The sequence below is a fragment of the Trematomus bernacchii genome, unplaced genomic scaffold, assembly GCF_902827165.1.
Source record: "Trematomus bernacchii unplaced genomic scaffold, fTreBer1.1, whole genome shotgun sequence".
Classification (NCBI taxonomy): domain Eukaryota; kingdom Metazoa; phylum Chordata; class Actinopteri; order Perciformes; family Nototheniidae; genus Trematomus; species Trematomus bernacchii.
The window spans coordinates 1,662,388-1,684,076 of NW_022988043.1; the positions used below are offsets into that span (position 1 = coordinate 1,662,388).

The following is a 21,689-nucleotide window of genomic DNA, read 5'->3' on the forward strand; positions in this document are numbered from 1 at the left end:
GGCACGTTGCAATTGACTCTGAGTATTTCAATGGCGTCTCTTGACGAGCAACTGTGGTCAATCAAACCCATATAGAGAGCTGGCTGAAGGCTGTCTTTGAGCTGCCGCATCACACTCTCTCCAAAGGAGAATTATATCTGTCCGACTGCAAATGATTGCATTTTCATTGCAATCTCCACGTCTCCTTTTATCCTGCCTTCCCTCCTCTCCCCCCCCCCCCCCCCTCAGATTCCTCACAGTATCTTCAAACATGTACCATATAGATATGCTGTGTGTGCGTTGTAAATCTGTGTAAGACGAAAAAAAGGGGTAAAACACCAACTATATCAAAAATGTGTTTAATGCATACTAAGAAGGCGGCCTCTTAATGCAGAGAAGTCTGATGAAGTTTCAGCCTCTGTTAAAGTGTGTATGTGGATAAATTAGACATCTTCTTCCTCTGCTTGCTAACCACTGTCAGTGTAGTAATTACCATCTGTAAGGGGAGGATCTGTTTTTGTAAATATGCTGCTTTGACAAAGAGGTTTCCTCTCATTTGACTCTGTTCTCCCTCAACAAACAACTTTGGTCACTTGCTTCGCTTTTTTCTGACAAATTTCTGGATTTCTTTTTTTTTTTACATCCATCACAGAGTGAGTAGAACAAAGGGAGAAGTAGTTAAGTCTGCCTCTTTGATGATGGCTGTCTCTGCGTAGAGGAATCATGTAGATGACTACTAGGGGCAGACAAATTGCCCCTATATTATTTTTTCAGTGACATAAAATTAAAATCAGTTCCTCTAAATAACCATTATGGGATACAAACACTCAAACAAACAAGACAATACAAATGTCACACAGTTTGCGAAACTAGAGCAGGAAGGGGGTGAGGGAGAGCAGACAGCTATAGGAACGGCCAATAAAGGAGGGAGCGAGAGAGGAAGGAAGACAGGAAGGTACGCTAAAGGTTTTTCAATGTTTAATTTTCAAATAGGATTAAGCAGAATGACATTTAGCTGAAGGTTACAGGCTCAGCATTGTCTTAGCTGATATTGATATGCAGGAGGCGCCCTGCTTGTCACCGGGACAAACACCGTTGATGAATGAGAAGCCTTTCCCCAGGAAGGTGTTAAGTGCAAATTTGAAATGAGAAAGAGGTAGAGAGGGAGAAAAAGAAGAGGGAGCACACACAGACAGAGATTGAATTACCACGATAGTTGCCATGTATATTGTCACTAGATAATGTTGCCAAAAGTGTCAATTGTTCCGTGAAGTATAGGTTACATATTCGTTGAGATTGGTTGATCTCGTGCTGAAAATTAGCCAACAAATACACAAGGTGCTTTGCTGTGTGTATCTAATTCAACAGCTGTAACATAACAATGCCTCTTAGAAATGCATAAGTAGGCTAAAGTTGACAATAACTTCCCTGTATCCTCATTTCTGCAAGTTTTCCTCAGAATTTACATCTTAATAAGGGGAGTCTTACCCTTTAATTCATATGGGCTCTGCTCATTTCTCATGCATTAATACTGGAGCTGCTGACATGGCTCTTCCTCTGAATACAGAATAGGACACACATATTAAGACTCATATATTTACAGGATTGATGCCACGGGAGATTGTCTCAGAATGAGATGAAAAGGCTGGCTCAGATGTATTTCAACATGAACATCAATGTAAGCTGTCCTAATCACGGGACGATGCAGACACAAGGCAGCGAGCATCCATCCTGATTTTCAGCTGATAATAAGTAGGGATGTTTGACAAATTAAGAGCATAAGCCCTGCTCAGAGATCATCCGGCAATCACCTACCTTACTAAATCTTACTCAACACACACCACAGATGAAACTTTAATGTTTGATTTCAGCAGCTTGCAGAGACAGAGCATAACAAAGACCAGGTGTAAACTCTGATGAAGAAAATATATTGACAGAGAGGAGCAAAAAGGAACGGAGACAAAATGAAAACAGGCAGAGGTACAAGTATAGACTGTGTGAAAGAAAGCAACAAAGTGCCTGGAAGATCATGAGAGACAGTGGCCAGTGGTTTCCTCTGCAGCTGTCAGTGGGCTGAGTGGTTTCTCTCAGAGTGTTGGGTGTTTGTGCTGCGCTGGGTGCCCTGCCTGCTCTGCCACTGGGACCGCTGTTTGTTTAAAAGGCTCGCCTGTCAAACAGAGAGCGCCACCGACAGCCAGACACTCGGCTAAATGACTCTGACAGCAGCCCTAATCAGAGGCTTCGCACATTGCCGCGGGGCCTGGAGGATCCATCATAACCCAAGCCTAAATATTTAAAGTGCTAAACTTTCCAAAGGTCAGGCCTTTCCATGCAAGCCAGGGCGACATGTGTCACAGTAGTAGGAGGAGAGGGACTGAACAAGAGAGAGAGATTCAGAGAGAAAGAGAGGTGGTTAAATGTCCCCCATCATTTTCACCCTTGTGAAAACCACTTTCTGTTTTAGATGTGTAGTCAGGTAACTTTGAGTGAAAGAACATTATTTGACATGTCTTCACATCTTCAAGCAACTCATTTGGGGTAAAAACCTGGAAATATACAAAAAAATGAATTAGTTTCTCTGTAAAGAATGAACTTTTCTCAGCAGTTCACATCACAGAATGGGTTCATAACTGACAAGAGAATCGCGCACTAACCAAGACACTCACATTCACCCTACGTCTCTGAAAGAAGAGACGTGCATCAATGTATCAAGACTTGCGATTTATGAAACAACTAAATTCTAGACAGCTCAGAGTGAGCAGTCCTCCCCAGAGAAAGCATGCAATAGATAAACCTTTTCAGCCTGACCACAACAACTTTTCAAAATTCAAGCAGCTCCTTCTTTCTGATTTCAGGTGATGTGTAAAAGTGAGGGGAAAGGGGGATTGGTGGAAGGATATATAATTTAGCAGAAGTCCATACTATCTTATTTCACGCTTACAACACAAGAGGCAGAATGTATGGGAATACGTAATTACAGGAGAAAGCACAAAGACATAGTCAGAAACCATTTTGGGGCTAAATTCATCAGAAAGCAAAGTCACAATTTGCGAGACAACCTGTCCAAATATTTTATCTCAATCTACATGGTTCCTTGAAATCACCTCTGACATTCAAGTGAAAAAAAATCATGGTAAGCAGAGGTAGACAACGGCTATACAAAAACTGAAAGCAAAATGAAAAGCCACTTAGGGAAACACAAAAAAGGGAAAGATTGAGTATAGATATTGTACATTAGAATATAGTCCAGTTGGGGCAACTGACAAGTCAACAATACAGGGCAGGAGGGTCATCTTTTAGACTCAATTTCCATTGAGAAGCAAAACTTCCAATTCAATTTGGATATGTGCCTGTGCTAGGCCATGAGCCAGAGGGAGATTGTAACTGACAGCCATTGGACAGCCGGCTGGATTTGAATATTGACGAGACAGAGACTTGACAGAGGGGATTATGCTCTACCTTCTGACTTACTAGCGGCAACACTGATCCATTCTATTGTCAGATCAATTCAGTGTCAGGTCTACAGTATGTCCGTGTGGTGCGGTGATGCCACTCAGTATTAGACCCTACCTGAGATCCATCTCAATCCAAACTGATGTCCTCTCAAAAGCTACAAGGCACACACTTAATCAGCAGGGGACACAAACATGGGATATCAAAGCAAATATTTTTTAAAGTAAACATGAATCGGTAGATTTACTCTGCAGCTGCTGCTTTCAATATAGACCAATGCAAATGACTATATCAACAATGCAGTATTACAATACTTGGTAGGATGACAAAATTGAAATTGCAGCTACTAACCAACTCAAAACTAATCCTTTAGAGATGCGTATTATTTGTATTACTTTCTGACTTTGTGATAACACTTTGACTTATACAAAGGCATGCACACACACAATCTTACACACACATCTGCATCGTTGCATATTATGTTCACTGCGTCTTTTTAAAACATATTTTATCACATTTGAGTGATTCGCCACTATTGTAAATGTCAGTAAGCCATTATCTAAATTCTTCAATATGTGGTTTTATGCGTTGATGCTTAGGTTTGTGTGTGCGTATAAATGTGTGGGTTAAATCCAGTCTCATCCATGTCCAAAAAGCCTTGTCTCCCACCCAGCACGCAGCCCGTCGAGAGCAGGCGAGTCATAGAAGGCCTGATCAAAGGGCCCCGGACAGATCTGTGAAGGCCCTTTGAAAGGACATCCACAGTTACACAAGTTGACACGCTTGTACGTGCTTTGGCTTAGACACACACACAGGCTCAGGGGCAAGCATACACACACACACACACACACACACACACACAAGTGCTTGCGCCGAGCCACACACAAACACACAACTTCAAACGCACTGTGGTTTAAACTCCAAATCCAAGCAATGATAAGTCCAGCACATCACAGGACACAAAGGGCCTTTTCCTTAAATAGAACACACACACACACACACACACACACACACACACACACACACACACACACACACACACACACACACACACACACACACACACACACACACACACACACACACACACACACACACACACACACACACACACACACACACACACACACACACACACACACACACACACACACACACACACCACACACACACACACACACACACACACACACACACACACACACACACACTAATCCTGAGGAATCCAAACCCAGAGAGAGACAGAGGGAAATAGCAAGTGTTATACAGCTGTAGTGAAAATAACATTCTAAAAGGATGGTGTACTTAACTGTATGTCTCCGTTACCTGTTTATTTATCACTAATGTAAGTCAATTCGATTTTGGCTGTGTACTCATTGTTAGTCTGCTGTTTTTATTTAGAATGTTTTAGTTATTCAAAGTGTATCTTAATTTGTCGGCTTATTTCACCATTGAAACCTGCATTTCAGAAAGTAATTGTAAGCATCTGCAGTGCTCAATGAAGGCTAATGCTAACATGCTGATATTAGTTAACAGTCAGTTCAGCTAAGGTAGCCAAGTAAAATGTCGATAGCCATACACATTTCATATGAGAGCGGAGCCTGTACAACCACATTTTAAGCTGTGCCTGAATTCACTGACTGAAATGACTCTGCATTCACATCATGTGACCACATATTTCAAATCCCTCTGTTTCTAGCTCCTCACTAGTCTCTCCAGTCATCCAGGGGGAAAGTTTGTGTAAATTTGCAGTGGCTTAATTACTGAATAATTTAGACCATGCTCCAAATTAATGTAGACATTTCCATATTAATGTGTTTGCCCACCGATTCCACATTTATTTGTACTACGGACAGGAGGGTAGCAATTATCACAGCATATCATAGCAGTTGTCCTGGTATTTCAGACATCGTTAGGCTGCTTGTCCACCGTAGTGTGACTGTGAGTACTAGTCTATTGGACACAGTTTGGTACATTCCTCAAATAGGCTCGCTGTGCTTCTGTGGGTAAGATCTATCAAATATTGCTCCGGGGAGAAAGAGGTGAGGGGCCTTGTTTGTGTTTGACAAGGTGAGGTCCAATTTAGAATCCATGCTGTTTGAGTATGTATTATTACATGCAGACAACAGCAAATAACCAAACACCTGCCAAATCCACACAGCAAATGTGTGCTGGTCAGTGCAGCAGAGTAGCTGACTGATCCACATAGACACTGAGCCCTGCACATGTCCCAGGAGGTTGACAGCTCTCTGCTCCTCTTATCTCCCTTCCTCACCTCCCTTTCTCCCCCCCTCACCTCACCTTTCTTTTCTTACTCTTCAGTTTCCAGAGTGTTTGGCTCTTGTTAGGAGCTTGGCTGAGCAGGCTGGCACCTTTCACTGAAACAGCACCCAAGAGGAGGTTGTGACATGGAGAAATGTGAGCATGTGTTCAAGCCTGTGTGTGTGTGTGTGTGTGTGTGTGTGTGTGTGTGTGTGTGTGTGTGTGTGTGTGTGTGTGTGTGTGTGTGTGTGTGTGTGTGTGTGTGACCTCCCTCACCTGAGCTACTGTAAATCATTACAGCAAGGCCCTTCATTAAGGGAGCTAACCACCTATGCACCCCTCAGCCGTGTCCTGTGTATGTCAGACAGCTGTTTGACACCGCCTCTCAAACTCACAACACATGTGGCACAACAATTATTTCTAAGAAGAAGCGACTTGAAATAAATCTTGTCCATCTATGACATTGAATCTATGTCTTTCAATAATGCGTTTCTGATGTTACACTCTGATCTTTTGACAGGACTAAAATTATACTTTTTTAAAACAGATGCTTATCTGAGCATGACACCCTACCATTATCTACCCCATATTCCTCATGACCCCCCTCATCCTCCTTCCATCACCTCCCTCCTGTACGCTACTGCAGTAACGAGGGGAGGCTAAGTTAGTAGGGCAGTCAGTAAGTCAGCCTGGAAGACAGGTAGGTAGGCGTACCTGTTAGTGGCTCCAGTGTGCCTGCAGGTTTCTGGGATCAAAAATCTCAGCAGAGGCAATCTGACTTCCCCCATGAGCCAAAGAGAGAGAAAGTAAGTAGCAGGAAGGACATAACAAAAGTGGAGAATGAGCAGACTCTTACTTTGGGGAAAATAGCGCACATACGCATATAAATGTGCACATACAAAAGCTTAATATGGAGAAAGACAAAGCCTCAAACCAACCCGAAATGTTATGGACTGTGTTTTCTGCACAACATGCCACCTCCTGTTTTTTTATAGATTGCCTTAATCCAAGCAGTTTCCCTGATTGCTCCTCGATTTCTTCTAATGCTTCCAGTCTTTCAAGGCACATCAGTTCATCAAGTTTCCCCTGATGATCTCATTGCGATTTGTTTCTGAATAAACACGTTTTTCTGATACCTGGAAGCTTTTTTCCAGCCTTGGTCCACCAGTTTCCTACAAAGAACCACCTTCAGTAATCAGCCTTACTTTGCAGACAACCACCACACGAAATCCAACTGTCTCCGGAATATGAGTCATTGCTTCTTTTATCAGCATTTCTCTGCAATCCTTTTCAACCTTTAACTGACCAGTCCAACTGAATCTGCCGCCAGAAGATTTGCAACCTCCTCAACTTATTCCATTACAGAACAATCATGGAAGCCTCCCATCTCCCACAGTGTCTCGTGTTTGGTTCTACTTCTCTAAACTTTGTCACCAGATGCATAAAATATCACCCATGAATTAATGAACAAAGCTGATTCAGATAAACAGTCAGTAGCTTTAGATTGTGCCCTCTTCACACACACATGCACAAACACTGAGAACAAGCATTCACTCATGCAATCTCCCCACTGAACAGCATACAGAGCGGGAAAAAAAGATGTTCGTTGTGATTTCACCTCAATGTGCTACCAGGAAATAGCTTATTACTTATTCAGTATGTTCTCTTTGTCATTTGTGCATAATATAAACTGTGAAATCCACTAAGGAGCTGAGGGTTGAGAGACTGTGACTTTCTTAGACAAAGGCCTCGCTCTTAGACATTGATCTGGCAAAACTTCTATTCAAACCACGCTATACATCATTTCCATAGCCACTATGAATAAATTGCATATTTCAGCATGTTCTACTTTTTTATGGATGCTGTTGTGGCTTAGTTGACAAAGTTGCTAGTACGGTTGATTTAATGGTGAGAGATCGGGCTGAAGAACAAGCAGATATGTTGGAATAAAATTGACGACACTGCAACCTTCTCACAAATCAAAAGACCACATTGAGGGTAATGTCACAAGTTAAGTCTAAAGACAAGACCAAATGCACAGCTATGAAACAACATGCATTTAAAGTTTCCATAATTGTTAGTAAGTCTGTGGACTCCATATAACTTTTCATACGGTTCGGTATCCACACTGCAGTGCACCAAATCAAGAGTCACTGTTTCAAAGGTATACCTGACCAATCACAGATATTTCATTCATGCATGCTAAAATGTAACTCCAAACAAAAGCATTAGAAGGTGTTGTCACATTCCTCTTCTGAAGGGGGAAATGCCTGGGGCAAAAAGAAAACTGCATCCTGTACCCAAATAATCTAAATCATCTAATAAAACACTTTTATTTCAACAAAAAACAATTCCTGTCGATAGTTGCACAGTGTGGGTAAATGATTGAACCAACCGACTGGAACCAACCCACACTAGTTGGTGTGGAAATCCTCACCGAGGGCCATCCTGTAAATACAGCAGCCATTCATAATGACATTATTAGCTATGGGCTCCCGTAGTGTTGCGGGCCTGCAATGAACTGATTAGTCCATGCAGACATTGATCTCACCTTTCTTTATATATGTGTGTGTGTGTGTGTGTGTGTGTGTGTGTGTGTGTGTGTGTATGTGTGTGTGTGTGTGTGTGTGTGTGTGTGTGTGTGTGTGTGTGTGTGTGTGTGTGTGTGTGTGTGTGTGTGTGTGTGTGAGAGCTTTTGGTTGGGGTTGCTCTATTATTGTTTATCAGATCAGTGCCTTGTTCTCTTACCAGTTCAAACAGTTCATTTTCTACCATGCTAATGGCGGTTTCAGGGGGTTAAGGAGATAAATAAATCCTTGCTGTCACCTCATTTAAAATCAAATGGCACTTAATTATAGCTGTATGTGTTTTCAAACACTTTGCATAATTTATTGTTCTGCTCCATCCTAATCTCTAGATCCTTATCGCATGTGCTCTATTTTACCCCCTCTGTCCTAATAATAAAATTATAATGCTTCCTCTCTCAGTTTTTTCTTCTTCTTGCTGCCAACAGCAGTGTGAAAGAGATAAGGAAGGCGATGAAAAGATGTTTTTGAGTTGTGCCTCACCTTGTAGGGATTTGATGCTGTAAAGGTCTATTGTCAACTCGGGAGAGCAAACATGCACACACTCACACACTTACACACAGCCCTCTGGCAGTGTAGCATTTTTCACAGAAAGAAAATACAAACATTGTCAAATTCTATGAAAAGAGCGAGGTAACATCATTCATGATTTGGTTCCAGGCACTGATATCACAAAAGACAACTAATGTAAGCCTAACAAACCAAGTAGACTTTTTTAAAAACCTTTATCCATGCAAGTTTTCCCTGCTTTGCATTTGCACTGTACAGACCCACACTTGCATGTCTTTCTTGCACTAATGTGCTAGAACAAGCTAAGCACATTATTGACATTAATGTACTAGTGCGCTGTATAGCAGGTCATAAAAGGAGGTGAGGGGCACTAACACGCTACTTTACTGGCTGAGGCTGCCATCATCAACACTAAATGTCAGATGACATCAATCATTTGGTCTCTTTTGAGAGAAAATTGTTAAAAAGTTGGCATTTCTTCCCCGGTGACCTTGCCCACATGTCAATAAGAATTTGCCATGAGATTGAATCAGTGGGGAGTAAAGAAAGTAGGACAGAGGCAGGACCATCACAAAGGCCTTAATTAAAATCCAGGCAAAATAACATTACACTGACAAAGATGGATTTCATTTTGAAAATAAATCGGATTTATGTTATTCCCCAAATACAGTAAATGTCGAGGAATTAGAGTCACAAATAGAGTGGCATCAATATACTGACACAAACAATGTAGTGACAATACATGGAACAGGCAGACGTTATATCCATTGCAAAAGTGAGAATGCACTTTATATATAAAGTTTGTTATATGTAGTATTCATCTTACTATACATTAATTGTCTCTCTCACTTTGCATTCAGGGAGCATGTTGTACTGTAGCTGCAGCTGCTGAAGGGGGTGGTACAGTAATTGTCCGACCGTACATTGGATCAGAAGACAGATTTAATCCTTATAATCAGTGGATTTTGATTCACGAGTGTTTATATCATTCAACTGTAATACAACATAAAAAGCGCTAGTTTAAATAAGCAAACAAAGGCATCATCTGAAACTGTATCATTTTCACCAACCACTGATTGAGAAAGCAAGCAAAAGCACCAACTGCTGATTCCAAAGCAGCATCTTATTCTTTCTGTACACAGAAAAACACAAAGCAGAACAAATAGGTCTAATCCATTGCCAAAGTGTCTTAGTCACCTTGAGCAAACAGATGCCTTTCGTACAAGTTGTGAAGCATCCTTAGGGGATGGCACACACATCAGGATTATACCTTTATCAATGAGCCAGCGTGAATCGTGAACAGATTGTGTGTATTTATTTATGAATGTGTGGATGGGGCTTTTTGTTTAACAGACTCAGAAGCTCATGCCATGTTGCGTTACCATAACTAGGTAATGGATGGAAGGAGCATGCAGTTGTGCATCCTCTCTGTGGGCCTTCCATCCTGGGCCAGTCGATGGAGCAGACAGGCTGGGCTTAGTTTATCACATAGATCCCATGGCTGGACAGCACAGCAGACAGATACAAGTCAATAAGAAGGTGCTGCTTTTGAATATTCACTATAGTGTTCAGTGGTCAGCTGCATATTAATTGGCCACAAAATAGTAAAGCTCTGTTTGATGCAGATTTTGTAAAGATTCTTAGAAAGGTGTTGGAATTAGGTGAAAGTTGGAGTTGTATTGTCCTGATTAAGTGACTTTTCAAGTGGGTAACTTATAAAAACAAAGTCAAGGTCAGTCAGGTAAATCTGGAATCGCAAATAAACTAGTATTGTCTAGAATAAACTTCAGACGGACACTAAACTATATAATTACAATAAAGTAGATTGCTTAGCCTCAGAAAACCATCAATCATATACAGTACAGCCATTCCAAACATATTCCCTTTAGAGAAGCATAAAGATATTGCTATCGAGCTTTCAAAATGTCAGGGCAATGGGAACCCAGGCATGGTGCAATTACATAATGATTATTGCAAAAAGTTTCTCCCCCTCACTCAGTGTGGCTGTAATATGCAGTGGATGGCCATGGGGGTTCATTAGTGAGAACAGGCTGCTGTTGAAAAGCTCCAGTTTCACCTCTGATCCCGGTTAATGTGATTTGGACCTGAGATTGGTAGTGGAGAGATTAGATGCTAGCTCACCTCAGGGTGGGAACCAGAGAAGGAGACATACATCAATGTTGTTTGCTTTCAAACTCAAATGTCTTCTCACTTCTAATTTGCTCTGAAGCATCTGCAAAAAAAGTGTCGAGAAAGTGTTTGTAGTCTAAATTATTTTCCAGCGGCGGGGATGGTGCGGCTGAGCGGGTGCTTGCTAATCCACTCTGCAGCATTTTGGAGTGCATGATTTGCTCTTTCATAACAAATCAATTGGTTTGTTGTGAGTAGGACTGAAGAACCGAGGATCAGCTTCGGATGACAACTGCGTTCTCCTCTCATTACCTCGTGGCTAACCCCCATGGCAAGCACTACAAGTCACTGTGTCAGGCCGCTCCTTCTTTCATTTCCTTTTCATTAAGCCTTGGCGCTCTGTCACTTCTTAGCTTCCATGCTTACACCCCCTGCACCTTTGTCCCTTTACACCATGTGCCCCTCCACCTCCTCTTTTATGTCTCTACCTCTTTACTTTCCCTCCTTCCTCTCTCCCCTTCTCATTAGGTCATAGTTGTGGTGATTTGTCAGAGTGGCTGCGTTGATTAATAGGCCGACGAAGCCCCTATATTTGGGGGCTGTCAGCAGGGCTCCAGACGGCCAGGGCCGCCCTGCTGAGCTCCCTCACCACCCAGGTGGCCCCATTTAGGCTAAATGAGCTGTGAAGGGTCCCGGCTATGCCCGCCTGCCTCACACTAAGACGTTACGCTCAAACACACACACAGGCATAGACACAAAAAGGCACAAACACATGCGGGCACACACACACACACACACACACACACACACACACACACACACACACACACACACACACACACACACACACACACACACACACACACACACACACACACACACACACACACACACACACACACACACACACACACACACACACACACACATCTGAGGTGCAAGCACACACGCAGGCACACTCACGTACTCAACACCCTGGCTCTCACTGCCATGCACCCCTGCGTTCCCACATGATTTGTCACACTCCATCAATAGACAATAAGTTACTGCCACTCTGGCCTGTCAATGGGCCCTGTCTTCAGCAGACCCCTCTATGGTGTCTCCTAGCCTGGGAGGGTAGGGGGGGGGGGGGGCTAGGCTGGGAGAGGAAGGGTGGAACAGGGAGAAAGTGGTGAGCGTGAAGTAGTGTATTAGGAGGTGGGAAGGGAATAAAAAGAGAGTAAAGGAGAATAAGGGGAAGATAAAAGTGCATGTGCATGCAAGATACAAAATAAATACAGTTGGATGGACATACATTTAGAGAGGATCTATTAGACAAATTGCTTTGCTATGCACCCCCCATCCCTATGGAGGGCTAACTGAGCTCGTCCTGATGCACAGCCAAGTAGCCAGGTTCAAGGAAATGGGAGTACGGGCCTGTATGTGTGTATGCATGTGTCTAGTGTAACATGGCTCAGATGCTCCAAGCCAATAGCCTGGCCTTGGAGTCAGAGGCGGGTTGTGTGCATGAATGCGTGTGAATGTGAACGTCCCTCTTTGCAAGATTATTTTTTGTTCACCCCAAACTAGGAGGGGGAGACCTTGGTGAATGAGATCATTCTGGCACATTTGCACGTACACACACACTCCCATAAACGTGCCAGTACGAGCACACACGCCTCCTCAATGATTCAATCTGATGATGGGTATTGGAGGGGAAACTGGAATCTGTGAAGGTCAGAAAAGTCTGAACAGTAACATCCACCACTGCAGGCTACTGCCACTGTCTCTACTCCTACACTGTCATTACTGCTGGCCGGCTAGCTCTCATTATCAACTTACTTCATCAAATACACTTCATTATCTGCTTGTCCTTAACAGACAGATGGGATGGACCCTCCAGCACATGACAAAGTAACTGGTATAAAGTGATTCCTTTTAAAGTCTATTCAATGAACGGGTCATAACACATATAGTCCTCTGCTATTAGTTTATCTGTGATTTACACTTGATTGGACATCTGGATGAAGAAAAATAAGTGGTATGTATCTTCAGAAAATACAGTTTAATTGTACCAATAGCTATGCATTACAATTACATGAAGCGATTATAGTCATTATGAAGTCTTTATTTCTGAGACTGTTGAACATATGAAAGGCGGATGGATACACTGGCTGAATAGACAGCTGTTACTGAAGATGTAAGTAACAGACAGCCCTATCACGCTGGCAATATGGACGACCATGAAATTAAGACTCAACGTATAGTAATTATAATGACAATGAGCTTTGTTCGACGTGTCAAGTATCAATCTAACACTTGCCAGGCAGCTTTCATATCATAGCTAATAGGCAGTTGGCGGGCCGGGCAGTTGCCAACCGCTGAACCAAACTATTCATAAGCTGGCCCTTGTCATTGTGCTTAGCAGTTGACGTAACAGTAATACACACATCAGCTACATGTGCTCTCATGCAAATGAGTGCATTAGAGCAGACCTCAGAGAGCGGAGCGTGGCCCATAAATCCAGCCGGGGTGAAAGATGTAGCCTTTACCATGCGTGTCCAACCCCATCTATTTAACCTAATTACACACACCATACCAGGTAATAAAAGTCTCCATGCCATCAATTCTGACATCTCATCCAGAGCACTGCTGAGAATTGTATATTAGGATCTATAAATCATCAGGATAGTGATCTTCTCTAGGTGTAAAGTGTGTGAGAAGGTGTGCCTGCAAGTCAGTATTACTCCTTCACAATTATGACATGTCTGTCCTGCAAGTGCACGCTTCTGAGTGTCTTTTTACCTATATCCGTTTGTAATGTATTGGATAACACAACACATTGTGCAGTAGCAATGCAGTTGGTTCCAGAGAAGGAGATGAACCCGTGGAGTTAAACCATCCCTATTGTTTTTATTGGCCCTAATCCAAGGAGAAAAGACCAAACAACTAATTTATATTTTAAAACTATTCAGACAGCAGTTAAAAATGTGTGCGATCCTGGTTTTGGGTGGTTGTTTTTTCTACCCAGGTGTTCCCTGTCGTTTGCTCACAGGCCTGTCTGTCACGCCTGAGGCCGGGCGTAACGTGGCTGCAGGTACTTTCACTTTCCAACGTCATGCCTTGCGATTGGTTAAAGGAAATAGCACAGAGTTGCTTAATGGACAAAGCCAATGTTTTAGCCATAGGCGGCTGGAGATAAATAGATATGGTCACAGTAGCTTCACTTGCACTCTCTTGCCTTTGTCTGCAGCGCACCTGAGCAACACCTGACCGTGACCCCCACTCCCCCCATGGATGTGGATCCATCAAAACGAGGATGTAGTGGTGAACTGAAGCAAGGCAGAAAGGGGTGGTTAAAAGACAAATAGCATGGTGGTGACGAATCCCATTGTTGGAAGATGACGCTCTGAACCATTTCAACTGTCAACCTCTGTGGATAATTGGTAGAATGAGAATCATTCATGTTAGAGTGGCAGCATTGCATTTAACATGATTGAGTATACTGGCAAACAAATCAGTAAAGGGAGATGTTTTTGTAAAAGAAGCATCATTAAAATATATATAAATATTTAGGAGATGACTACAACTACTGAACTACTGTGTGAAACTGCAAGTTACAATACACTGTTTTTGTTGTAAACAACTATATTAAAGAACACAATCTTCTGTCTCTGTCGCTATCCTTTGATGGCATATCACAGTCTGAAAAATCTAGCTTGCTGAGAAAAGAAAAAGGAAAAAATAAATAAATAAAAGGATCGCCACACCTGGATTTCCACTCCAGGATGTCATCCATGGAATTCGGCAGAAAAGCTAATCCATCAAACTCTGTAAAAAGAACAGTGTGGGTGTGTGTATTTTCTATTAAAAAGGATTACTCCATTACCAAAACAGACCTGGTTTCCAAAGCCAGCTCAGAATATACGGTTTGGTAAATTGATTTATGACTGATTTATCTCACGTAAGCCTAGAACCGTGTTGGTGTTTGGATAAGTGCGGGCATTGTGTAACAAATAATAACTGTTTCATATAGCTGGTGAAAAGATGGGGAAATCGCAGCAGCTGATGTCAGGACATCAGGCAGTTGTCAATATGGAAAATGCTCCAGTAAATGGTTGGGATTGATAGAGGACTTAGGTGGAAGGAGTGACGTCTGTCTTACTGCACTTTGTGCTTATTTTGAAAAGGCTAAAACCTAAGATATTCACACACAAACACATCTGCACAAATACAAAGACTAAAAACAGAAACACTTGCAACATATACAGTATTATTCATGATTATACACACAACACACAATGGCGGTTAAAAGGCGATTCGCTGTTGGTTTATGAAGATTATGCTCTTCTTCATTGTCACGTTTGGAGCATTGTGCTGTGACTCTCCACAGAGCACCCAGCATCAAAGCTACTCCAGTGCAATTGTTGTCTCAGTCACCCATTATAAACAACGCATTTTCAGAGAAAAGGCTGTAATTGTGCAAAAGTGTGGCACAAATGGCTTTCTAACATTACTGTATGCCTTTCTTCAATGCAACCCATACACAACCCTGAAAGCTCTCACCAATTGAAGTTCGGCTTTCATCCAGCATAAAAGCTATGTTTGCGATTGAGCTTTAGAGCTATACCTTTTCTCGCCTTTACCTCCTTCCTCTCCGCCTTGTTTCATATGAGTGCACAACCACAATGGCTCAAGTAATGGGTCCAAAATGCCTTTTCCCTGAACAAAATCACTGTTTCTGTGGGTCATGTAGAGGTAACTTTGAGACCTGAACAACTTAAACGGACTACTGCTATTACTAATTCCTTTCTCTCTCCATCTCTATTCTAATAGTAAAACCATTCTGCAGTACCAAACACGCCCCATCATTCGGCCTGGCTCAATGCAACAAACACACATAAGAGAAAGAGTAGGTGAAAAAGAGAGAAACACACAGAGAAAAACACCGGGGGGGAGATGCAGAGAACACAGGTCAACCACTGAGCTTTTTCCTTGTTCGAAAATGTCAAACATCAAAGAGAAGCTTCTCTCCCTCGGTGGGGGCGTTCTGGTGGGCCGTGGATGTTTCCCTGCTGCAGAATGATTCGGGGTCCAAAGCCAAACCAAGAGAGGTCTGAAATAGCCTGGTGACTGGGTGGTTATGGCCTAGCAGCTTATATGAATCAAAGCTTCATGCTTTTAGTGCCCAGCGGCTGGCCTTGTTTGCTGCATTACACTTATACTACGATGTATGGTGGGAGAAAAGTGTGTGAGTGTTACATTGGCTCAAAAGTTTTGAGAAGAAAGTTATTGTCTTAACTTAGAAATGCTTACATTTGGCATTCACCTGATAAAAATACTCTCAAATAGGCTGAAATTATTTACAATTCTGAATTTATCTGATTGTCTGTAATAGTTGTAAATGGACCCAAGACACTCGCTGTTTAGCAAAACTCTCAGCATTTCATCTACTGCTGATTTAATATGCTTTGACAAGCATCCTCTAACACATATGTAAGCATATTGTGAGTGCGAGCACATGTGTGTGTACGTTTGTGCGTGTTTGAAGCGTGTGCAGGCTGCAGACAGTGGCCACTGGGAAATCAAGGAGCACTTTGTCATGCATCCTTAAATGTGTGACACTGCGTCTCATGAGACAGCGCCTGATTGGTCTACGAGGCATCGAAGAATGATGGGTGAGTGATGGCCTCGGGGGGATATAGGGTGTGTGTGAGTTGCGTGTTGTGTGTGTGCCTTGGCTGGGGTTAGAGACACAGGACAGCACGGTGACATGTTCGGGTGGCTCCCTGTCAAAAGCAGCTGGCAACGTGTCGTAATGCTGCCATCAGGGAGTCATACGCCACTCTGGTCTCAATTTTCAGATTCACATCATTTTAACCCATATGTGAACTTTATTTAAATAAAGACACAAAAATGGAATTAGCTGTTAACCCACCAGTGACTCGTATATACAGTGATTTGTTTTACCATAGATATCATGATAAACACGTGCCACATGTCAACAAGTGCATATAGCAGACATTGTTATTTGAAATAGTACAATTAAGTTCACATTTAGCCGAGAATGAGAACACAATGGGAATTACTGTAAGTCAAACACTCTGACCGTCAGCATTAGACACAAAGGCAAACTCAATGACTGCAAAGGTTGAATCAGCAACAAGGCAACAAAAGAAAGAAAGTCAAAGTAAAGTTATGCTGTTAAATTGTTCCGTGATCAGATATGATCATGATGTATTTAGCCTTTCTATTGAAGTGTACTTCTTACTGTAAATCAGATATACCTCATTTCCTAAAACACTTTTGGACAACTTGCAGATAACAGGGGTAACAGACAACGTATCAATAAGAAAGGGATCAATCAAGTTTAAAAAAAGGGAAAGGAGTTATTTCAGTCCATTAGATGTAAATCAAATGTATCTAAATGACTAAGACATTTGATGACTATTTAGCTTCCTTTTAAATGATTGTCTTCTTGTTAAAGTGTTGTAACACACAGAGAGGTGAACAGACAGATTGCAATGTTCTCTTTGGACATTCATTTGGGCTCAAATATAGTCGAGCCACAAAATGGATACAGGATTAATACCTCCCACCAATATTTGCCGACATGGTTTGTGGTTTGCGTGTATGCATAATATGTCAGATACCCTGACCCTATTACAATTACAGTATGTTGGATTAAGCACACCGTCCATTTTTAATGCAGGAAAAAAAAGAAGCAGCAGCGTCACCCTTTACTGTATTAATCATTTCTGACTGTTGTTAAGAAGAGCTGAAATTCAAAACCAACAGGGGGGCAGACATAATTACCAAGCATGTCCCTCATATTTACTATCGCTTAATAAGCTACTAACATAGAGCAGACAATGGCCCGTCATCTTCATTTTTGCATGTATGTGTTTTCCTCAGCAGATAGGGATTGGGAAGGAGTGAGAGAGAGTGTTTAACTTTGTCAACCTGGTCTCTGGTTCTGATCGATGTTACCAGCTCTTACCAAGCGAAAGGGGGAGAAAGAGGGAAAGAGAGAGACAGGGAGACGGAGTGAGAGAGGAGGAGGATTTACGCTGGCACCGCATTTTTGTCCAATTAATAGATTGCCAGTGTGTTGCGTATTTTGCATGACAAAGGAGGGTAATATTAAACTGCCATTTGTAATGAAAATGCACTTTGCAAATTAAAAAGTGCAGAAACCCAATTTTTCCTACCTCTTTAGGAAATAAACAGTCCTTAACCAATTAAAGCGCATTGTAATAATTCTGTGATTTATTGCAGGTTGTTTAACTTTCAAAACTCGGCTAACCTATATTAAGGTCACAATCCATCATGTCGTGCATGGAGTGCTATGGAGTAATGGCTGTTGTATTAGCTGCTTTTGATGATAGTATGAAAGAAGTATTAGCACTTGTCAACAAAACTGCTTACAACATAACATTAGCATGCATGAGCTGCGTCGCCTATTCATTATCTTGGCAGCTACACACACGCCGTTACTGCCTTATAAAACATTTTGCCAGGCCGAGAGCACACACTCACTGTTTGGTTTTGTGATAGAGTGGCAACATGCAAACCATGGGGCGCGCTCTGGTTGCAATGCAAACAGGCGCAGGAAAGATGAAACAGTCTCTCTGTGACACACGAGTGAGGAAGGGAGGAAACGCAAAGGGTGAATGAGGGATGGGAGGGATAAAGGAGATCACTCTCCATCTTTGCCTTGATCACTCTCCTTTAGCTTTGGTTGTATGTGTTATAAACACACCAGAAATGTCCACTAGCTGACAGAGGAAGAAAAGAGAGGATGGATGAGTGCACTGTGAGGGAAGTTCAATGTTACGAAAAGCTACCTGCTTTTAGAGTCCAGCTGAGGCAGAAGGATGACTGCTTGAAAAAGGTAGCGCTGAAATACAAATGGAAATAGGTAGAGACAAAGCAAACTAAGCCGTGAGGGTAACATTTGGAGGGCTGTTGAGGCAGATACAATGTGTAGAAAGATCTTCAGTGAAAGTAACTGATTTGAACGACAGAAAGACGGACATGATGAGAGTGGGACGAGGGGTCGAAATACAGTGAGAGAAAGAAGGAGAAGCAGATGTCAAAACACACAGAAAGAGTTACAGCTGAAGGGCACGGCAGGGTACCAGCCAGAGAGGGAAAGATGCAGAGATGCAGGGCGGTGTGACACGGTGACATTTGCCTCCACAAATGGGCTCTCTGGCTTTCGCCGCACAGTCTGGTGCGATGCCCCCCGACTGTGAGCCAAGAATGCACTTAGCTCAACAAGAGCAAATGAATGGCCCTGTTTTGACTTCTACCATTACACTCCTTCTCCTTGATAGCTGGTGCTGGGCAGAGCGAGTCTTTGTTGGAACACAGGGATCCCTGCGTGTTTAAACACCCCGGCACCATGGTCTAATTAGTGTGTTAAATCAGCAGTTGGAAAATATGTGGATTCAGTACTCAGCTCTTTATTCTCCAGTTCTGCTTCATTCAACTTGCTATAATTGGTAGGCAGCTATTACTAAAAAAAAGTAAGTGTCAACATACAGCGTGTTGTTACTATGTGTTCAAACAAAGCTTCTAAGCCAATTTCCACATTTTTGGACAACAAAGATGATTAAAATAGCAATAAATCATATATATCAAACCAAATTTAAGATGAAATATATTTACCATCCATTCTTATTCCTGAATGTTCTTATTGGATCCTCATAGAACCGTGTTGTTTACTTCCCACAGAGAGGAGTCCACCCACCATGAGCCATGCAAACACCTGACAAGCCCACAAACATCAACAACAGGCTATTTAGCAGCCAAAGCCACAACGCCAGCTATTGAATAGAGCTAATTGCATCGCTAAGGATTCACATATCCTTGGGCAGCACTGCTTAACATCAGGCTTGTATTATTTATTTAGTTTTTCCTGGAAGTCCATTTTAGAAACAAGCGCTCATCCCTTTGAGAAAAAGGAAAAAAGTGAAATCTTCTTCCCTTGTTAGAGACAAGAGTGCTCATTCATTAGCAGCGTTGCCATCAGTTTTTTTTTTTTTTTCCATTCAATGTCAAATTTGTATTACTCTTTCGCATTTTTTTTCTGTTTTGGGAACTTCAAATTATTCTGAAAATAGAAAAGGTAAACTGGTAAACATATAAAAGTGATGTTAATATGTGTATTGAAAGACATTTGTAAACTCAAAGAAGAAACATGCTGCACTGCACATGTAGCACAGTTACCATGAAATGTCCCCGTACACTGTCTGTCTCTGATCACTCAGTCCCTCGACCCCCTCTGCATGTGTTGATATCTAAATCTCTCTCTCGCTCCCTTTCTCCGTAGCTCCAGCTCCCTGATGATTATTCATGTGCATTTAACTCTCAAACAGCCCCTCATTAACTGAGGCTCGCTGGGCCATACGTTGGGCCAAATTACGCAGCTTTGACATACACAAACCAGCAGGGGGGAGGGTGGGAGGGAGCGGAGTCGTCGGGATAAAAGGCCTGGCTCTCTACTTGGTCTTCTCTAAGCATAGATAATGGCTGCCAACGCTTCTGTAGGTCTTTTAAAGCAATCAGCACTTTCACTTTTTGTTGGGTGGGGTTGGGGGTAGGGGCGAAGAAAGGGGGAGGGTGAAGAGCAAGAGGCGAAGGAGGGAAAGGGGGGTGAAGTGGTAAACACTGAAGTTCGAATTGGACCCTCACCATCAAACAAACAGGCAAGAAGAAGGGTAAAAAGCTAAATTAAACATTTAGACTAGAGGCCAGGGATGTTGATTAACAGTGTACCTTATTGCCTACAATAAATAAAAACCAGCTAGAAGTTTCAATTAATAGTATGTACAGAAGACTGACAGTTTGTGATTTGTCGCTTTCCAACTGATTTCTTCTGTGAATTTTTGCAGGTACTGACTTGTGAGAAAACTACATTTGGTATTTTGCTCATGCTGGGGATGAAAAGGCTGTCAAAATCTTCCTCAAACTTTCCAGACACAACTGTCCAACTGCAGAAACCGTTCTCTCTACAGATACATAAAACAACTATAGCGCACTACAGTGTATAAAACACCTTAAGGAACTATTTCTTTATGCCAGCCTGCTCAGCCTCAAATATAATATCTAAAATGAATCGACTCACATTTCAAAGTGCAATGTGAATCGGTATTATAGAAATATTTAAGTATCAGATCGGGACTTGGCAGATCCTCAATATTAAAAGACTGAAAAGACGGATTGAGATCAGTAGCAACAACTCAATTCAGACATCACTACTAGAGACTTTCTTTGGTTCTCAATAAATAGAAAAAAGAACTTATTAAAAATGGCCTGTGAAAGTGTAATGGGGATAAGGAGTTATTGAATTCTAAAAGCTAATAAAGTCAGACAGGAGTTTGAAAAGAAGCAGAAAATCTAAAAGGAAAACAGGCTAAATAGTTGTACAATAAAATTACAGCTTATAAAAATAGGCATTGAGAGAGCAACAATACTTTTTTCTTGCTGCTACATTTGTAATCTCATTTGAGTCAAGAGAACAATCAGAACCTTTGTGTTCATTAACAGCTGATGTCCTAATAACAGTGATCACAGTTAAATAGTGGAAAATCCTAACAATGAATCTGGGTAATAGTCAAATCAGCTTTCAAAGCAACAGAAAAATGAGCCCTCGAATAGGCAATCACCACTACAGCTAGGTGATTAGTCTCTGTCCGGCAGACTGCCGTACACCATGGGCCAATACACACATACACGCACGCATGCACACACCATAAACATATATAAATGTTATAATATAAGTAT

General features: G+C 42.0%; 1 protein-coding gene across 1 annotated transcript in view; it reads right to left on the reverse strand.

Annotated features, from left to right (window-relative positions):
• Positions 1–21,689, reverse strand: part of kiaa0825 (KIAA0825 ortholog) — a 109,696-nt gene that overhangs the window by 821 nt on the left and 87,186 nt on the right. The window lies entirely within an intron of this gene.